Raw genomic sequence first — 6,665 nt, forward strand, 5'->3', positions numbered from 1 at the left:
AGCGTCGCTGCGAACAAATGTAGCTGGCTAAAAGGATATTGTATTTAGTTGCTACCGTTGCTAATAGCTACTCGCCAGCTAGTCCAGGAGGTGAGTTAGCTAGCTAGCTAGCTTCGTGCTACACCCGGCACCGCCGAATACAATACTAACCTACAATAATTACATACAATAACTACCCACAACAACCCACGATGCCTACCTACAATACCTAACTACAATCTAAATACATAGTTTAAGCCTTACTCGACAAAGCCCAAGCTATGTACAAAGCCAAACTTACCCGACGCCAGCTGTCTGGGTGGCAGACAAGAAGACATTGGTCTTCTGCAATCAGTAGCTGTAATTAAGTACAGTAGCTACTAACTACCTAACGTTAATGCTTCAGATAATGAGGTTAGAAAAACAGCTGAATGGTTGGTAGCTAGCTGGCTTAATTACAGGTACTCTTAAGCGTGAAATAACATTGGAAACAACTATCCACAGTTGCTAAAAGTTACCAGTAGCTACCCGCTAGCTAGCTAGCTTTATTGGTCCAGGTAGTGGGTTAGCTAGCCTCGTGCTTCACCGGGCTCAGCTGAATACAATACTTACCTACAATAATTACCTACAATAACCTACAATAACTACCTAAATAAACTACCTACAATACCTAACTACAATACCTACCTACAATCTAAATACATGGTTTAAGCTTTACTCAACACCATATAAGAAGCCAAGCTTACCTCCTGCTAGAGAAAAAACAACCTCACCCGACCGAGAGGATGAGATCTAGTCTGCGCTCCAGCAGGTATGTCTCACTGGTCATTCCCAAAGCCAACACCTCCTTTGGCCGCCATTCCTTCCAGTTCTCTGCTGCCAATGACTGGAACGAATTGCAAAAATCTCTGAAGCTGGAGACTCTTATCTCCCTCACTAACTTTAAGCATCAGTTTTTAGAGCACCTTACCGATCACTGCACCTGTACACAGCCCATCTGAAATTAGCCCACCCAACTACCTCATCCCTATATTGTTATTTATTTTTCTCTTTTGCACCCCAGTATCTCTATTTGCACATAATCTCTTGCACATCTAGCATTCTAATTGTAATTATTTTGCACTATAGCCTATTTATTGCCTTACCTCCATAACTTGCTACATTTGCACACACTGTATATATATTTCCTGTTGTATTTTTTGACTTTATGTTTTTTTACCCCATATGTGACTCGGTGTTGTTGTTTTTATCGCACTGCTTTGCTTTATCTTGGCCAGGTCGCAGTTGTAAATGAGAACTTGTTCTCAACTGACTTACCTGGTTAAATAAAGGTTAAATAAAAAAATGATTAATAAAAATTCATAATGTAAAAACGTTTTTAAAAGTCTCATGCAATGTAAGCCTGCATTGAACACCACATATAGGCTACTGTAGACTATATCATATAAATCAAAAGCTATTTCCATGTGAAAGTGTTATGGGATTTGCTCCATTGGTTTTGTTGGTAGGCCTACATTATGCTGAAATAGCCACAATAGCCTAGTGGCTACTGTCCAAAAACTGTAAGGGTACAGCCTCAGTGTTCACTGTAAACGCATTCAAGTTTCCGGGAACATTGCTTATCACAGTCGGAGGCCAGTCCTGGGCCGACCCATGGAACGCCACACGGGTGGTGGAGGGCCCTCTAACTCAGCTGGTGCAGGGCAGCTGGGCCCCATCCTTAGATGCTGAGTACAATGCCAGAGGCTGGCCACGGCTGAAGCAGGTGGCTCTTCTACTGCGGCGGAGGAATGTGGCAAGCAGGCCACAACTGTCATTGGCAGCTCACTGGCTGCAGCTGAGGCTGGTGAATCATTCACCACTACTGAAAGCGATGGCTCCCATGGTGGAGCATGTGGGGACCCTTGGGCGAGGATCATCAGGGATCTGGAGGCAGGGCCCGGCTGGGCCACAGACACGAGGTCAGCTGGTTTCCCATGTGGGAAGGGCTGAGTCATCAAAGGCAGAAGGCGGGCAAACCCCCAGAACTAGAGACAGCAGGCCCCCCGGGTCAGGGAACGGTGGTTCCCCCAGGTCAGGGAGCTGAGGGCCTAGCAGAGCAGGGGACTTGGAACCCACTACTAAATCTGAGGACTGCAAGCCAGGTATGGTGGGAGGCTGCAAACCTAGCCGAGCAGGGAACATATAGTCAACTGGGTGCAGGTTGAGGGCTGCGAACTGTCTAACTGCATACCTAGAGGAGCAGATAACTCCGGGTCTAGCGGGACGGGAGACCCAGGGCCTAGAACTAGGGCAGTTGGTTTGGCGTGTAGCACTGAGGGAGCTGACTGCTTGCAGACTGAAGCTGGGGTCTGTGTACCAACATAGGGCAGATGCTGCAGACCTAGTGGGGCAGAGAACCTATAGCCTGGCAGGGCAGTAGACTAGAACGGATGAGTGCTGGGAGCCTAGTGCTGATTACTTTAGGCTTGACAGGGAGAACGTCTCTGGACCTGACAGGGAAACCGACTCTGGACCTGACAGGGAAACCGATTCTGGACCTGACAGGAAAACCGACTCTGGACCTGACAGGGAGAACGACTCTGACCCTGACAGGGAGAACGACTCTGAACCTGACAGGGAGAATGATTCTGGATCTGACAGGGAGAACAACACGGGTACCTTTGAGCCTAGCGGGGTAGGAGCCTGATTACCCATCTGTGCTAGGGACTGAGAGCCAACTAGTGCTAGAAACAACAGATCTAGTACAGCTGGAGACTGAGGACCTAGTGCTAAGGACTGAGGGCTAAAGAGGGCTGAGGACTGAGAACCTAGCACAGGTAACTTGTGGCTTAGTAGGGCAGGAGGCTCTAAGCCTGGCAGGCTAGGGTGCTGCAGGCTGAGACAGCGTGCCTAGTGCAGCAAACTCTGGGCCTAGTAGGGCAGGAGGCCCTAAACCTGGTGGGCTAGGCAACTGCCTATCATCTAAGACTGCGATCTGAGCAGGGCAGGAGACTGCAGATGGGGCAGCTAACTTAGGGCCTAGCATAGCAAGGGACTCTAAGCCTGGCGGGCTTGGACGCTGCGTACCCAATAAGGAGGGATATGCGGTCCATGCAGGGCAGGATACACTAGACCTACTTGAGGGTCAGGACATACTTGGCCTACTGGGAAGGCAGGGAACTCTAAACCTGAACCTACCAGGAATGAGGGGTACTCTGACCCTACTGTGAAGGAAGGGAACTCTGACCCTACCGGGAAGGAGGGGAACTCTGACCCTACCGGGAAGGAAGGGAACTGTAACCCTACCGGGAAGGAAGAGAACTCTAAACCTAACATGGAGGCAGGATACACTGGACCTACTTGAGTGGCAGGACACTCAAAGCCTGGACACTTTACACCTGCCACGTAGGCCCAAAACTGTAACTCTAACCCTACCGGGTAGGAAGGGAACTAACCCTACTGGGAAGGAAGGGAATTCTGACCCTACCGGGGAGGAAGGGAAATCTGACCCTATCAGGAAAGAAGGGAACTGGACAACTAGGTCAGGGGAGACATCAGGGGTGCCTTCTGGTGGGTCACCCGGGGTGATGTCTGGCAGGTCCCCTGAGGCGAGGTCTGGAGGTAGCAGGACCCTTGGGCCGGAACTAGCACGGTGCTAGCAGGTGGGGCCAGCAGGGACTCCAGGCCTGGGACCAGTAGGTCCCACCAAGCTGTGACGGGAGAGGCCCCAACGTTTGGGCTGTACTTGACCTCTGCAGTAGCTGCAGGCTGTGGGTCCATCCAAGGAGCGGGCGAAGAATTCAGCGCTGGCTTGGGCTCTGGGCCAGGAGCAGTGAGGGGCTCCTGAGGGAGAGCAGGTGGAGTCTTTGTGGCTGAAGGTTCCAGGGTAGCAGAGAGCCGAACCTCGGACACCCGAGCGTCTGCCTCGACTAACAGGGGATCCCCACTGTGAGGAAAGGACGACTCTGCAATGACAACCAGAACAGGCCCCATGGCAGCAGCTGGCTGTGGCTCCACGACTGGAGCGGGAGTCTCCTTAACTCTGGCTAGTCAAGGAGCTGGCTGAGGAGGGCGCAGACCTTGGTGTCGTGGACTGTGCACTCTGGAGTTTTCTTCATCTGCTTGGGAGCTAGGCTGCTCTGGGGAGCAGAAGCGGACCCGACGCTCCCGTGCCACTGGCCGGTGGGGCCTAGAGGGACGTCGGTCGGGAGAGCGGCTGGACCACCTCTGGGGGGAGGTGGCGCTCCCGACGCTCTGGTAGATATGACGTAGGCTCCAGCCAGGGGGGCCTGGAGCGACGAAGATCTGTTGAATAGCTGGGACGTAGTGGGGGTCCCAATGGTCCTGTGGAGGTGGCGAACACTCAGGCTGGGAGGGCCTGGTGTAGTGTCTCTCAGGGGAGTAGCCGGGCTGACTCGGGGAGTACCGGCAGTGATGGCGCTCCCATGGCTCTAGCCGGAAAGGCCTAGAGTGATGGTGGTCAGGAGAGTAGTGGTGGTAGCGGTGCTCCCGCGGTGGTGACTCAGGCCGGGAGGGCCTAGAGTACGCCCTCTTGATCTCTTGCTGCTCGTGACGCAGGTACTCGTATTCCCTCATCAGCTCCTAAATGGTGAGGGTGTGGTCACTCTCTGACAACTGAGGAGGCCTGGAGCAGGGCTGGTAGTCTCTTAGATGAGAGAGGTGTGTAGGGCCTCGCAGCTTATCTTCCTCAGGTGTATGACGGCTTTGTGTGGTGGTGTGGGCTAAGGTTGGTGGTGACAGGCATCTTTTGGCAAGACACACAGACTCCTCTTCGGGGCACCTCAACATCTCAACTATAGCAGGTCAGAATCCGACGATACGAAGGACCATGTCAAAACTATTGGTCGCTAAATCTGGAGAAATGACGGACCATGTAAAAAACGGTTGGTCACTAAACCATGTAAAAACAGTTGGCTGGTATGCCCTCATCCATCTGAGCGGTCGGCTGTGACTGCCTTCACCCGCTATATACTTAATAAGTGATTGATTTCGTTCTGCCCACTATAGTGCTATCCGGTTAGAACATGATGTTGAGGCCCATCACTATACTCTTGATAGTCACCACCACGCACACACACACGCGACACAGCTGTTTCCATTTGAAGATGTTTTTGGTAATCCGAATGACTTGGAATCTTATTGTTGTGGTTATTTCGATGCACGCGCAACATTCAGACATTCGTGTTACTGTCGACAATAAAAAGTCATCAGAAACTAGCGTCTTCTCCCTTCAGAAGAAAATAACACTCTGACCTGAGTGGGCGGGTGCAGTGTCCAGATGCGCATTTCCATTTCGCTCTGATTGGTTGGGAATGGCAGGGCTATGATGGGTGAAGGATACAGTAACTACGGTAGGCTGAGCAGCCAAACTAATGGGATTTAAGGAAAACTGAAGGGACTGTGAGGGGACTGTGAGGGGAAGTTAGGTAGAGAGGAGAGGAGCAGGACTGCCTTTTTTACAAATACAGTGTACCTTTAATTAGAATTTTGCCAACAGACTCAATAGAATACCTTGAGAGAACTGCGTCAGAATATAGGGATCAATGAAAGAAAGCCATCTATACATATTTGTCTCTGTTTCATATACTCAAATACTCCAATCTTGTAGATTATTTAGGCACATTTTAGGGTTAGGAAAGAATGTATGAATAAATCAATAAAAAACGGTTTGGAGAGCGTTTACGCACAAAATATATTAATGAATATAAAATACAGTGGTTTGATTCATCCTGAAAGTTGTCATATTCAAGTTCAATCCATAAAATATTGGAAGGTGGAAAAAAGTGTACAATAGGGGTTGAACAATAATCCTATAAATCTACCGTAATTCTCACTAATCATGGAACTGTATGACAACGGTCTAGTTGTCGTGCACCGTGCGCCAGGCTTCAGGTTTAACCTGCTACGTATGGTCTGAGTTCTATGATTCAAATAGGCTACATGTCCCAAATTATTGCACAACGTTATCCTAATATGATCCACTAATGCTAGCAACCCTAACAAACAACTTACAAGGACGTGACAGAGGAAAGAAAGGTGAACGGAATGGAATGATACAAAAATAAATGTATGTGGGTATTACTGACGGTGGCTCCCGATACTAATATTTAACACGATACAAATTGTAAAATAAAACTGAGAAAAGCCTGGGCATATAATCAAAACATTCTAAAGCGCATACATCAACTTGGCCGGTTCAGCCCTACAGAAGCCTATAGCGTGAGTCTCCAATTTTCATCCACGCAAATTATGAAAGCACACAATTAAAATTCTGGATAACGGCACAGCTATTTATATCCCATTTCACTGTGGAAAAGGGGCTACCTGTGTTAGTTGCAGAGTTAGTGCAGTGTCCTTAGCTAGCTAGCTATGTTGTGCTAGCGAATATGCTAATATTAGCTAACTAACTAAACCTTTGGCTATGGGCTGGCACTGGCAGTATGGGATTATGGAGAGTGAATTAAATTGTTTATTTGTCATCTTGCTAGGTAGTTTCATAGCTGTGGCCATCTGGCTAGTATCAACAACGGCTTTCTACAAAATAGCAACATTAGCACAGATAGCTTGGAATTGCCAAACAAAGCTACTGCCGCCTGTATTTTAACAAGGCTGAGTGGCTGATGACTTACAAGGTCTTTGCTGTGTGAACACAAAAGAGATTGACTGCCGACACTGTTCAGAGG

The sequence above is a fragment of the Coregonus clupeaformis genome, chromosome 29, assembly GCF_020615455.1.
Source record: "Coregonus clupeaformis isolate EN_2021a chromosome 29, ASM2061545v1, whole genome shotgun sequence".
NCBI classification, from domain to species: domain Eukaryota; kingdom Metazoa; phylum Chordata; class Actinopteri; order Salmoniformes; family Salmonidae; genus Coregonus; species Coregonus clupeaformis.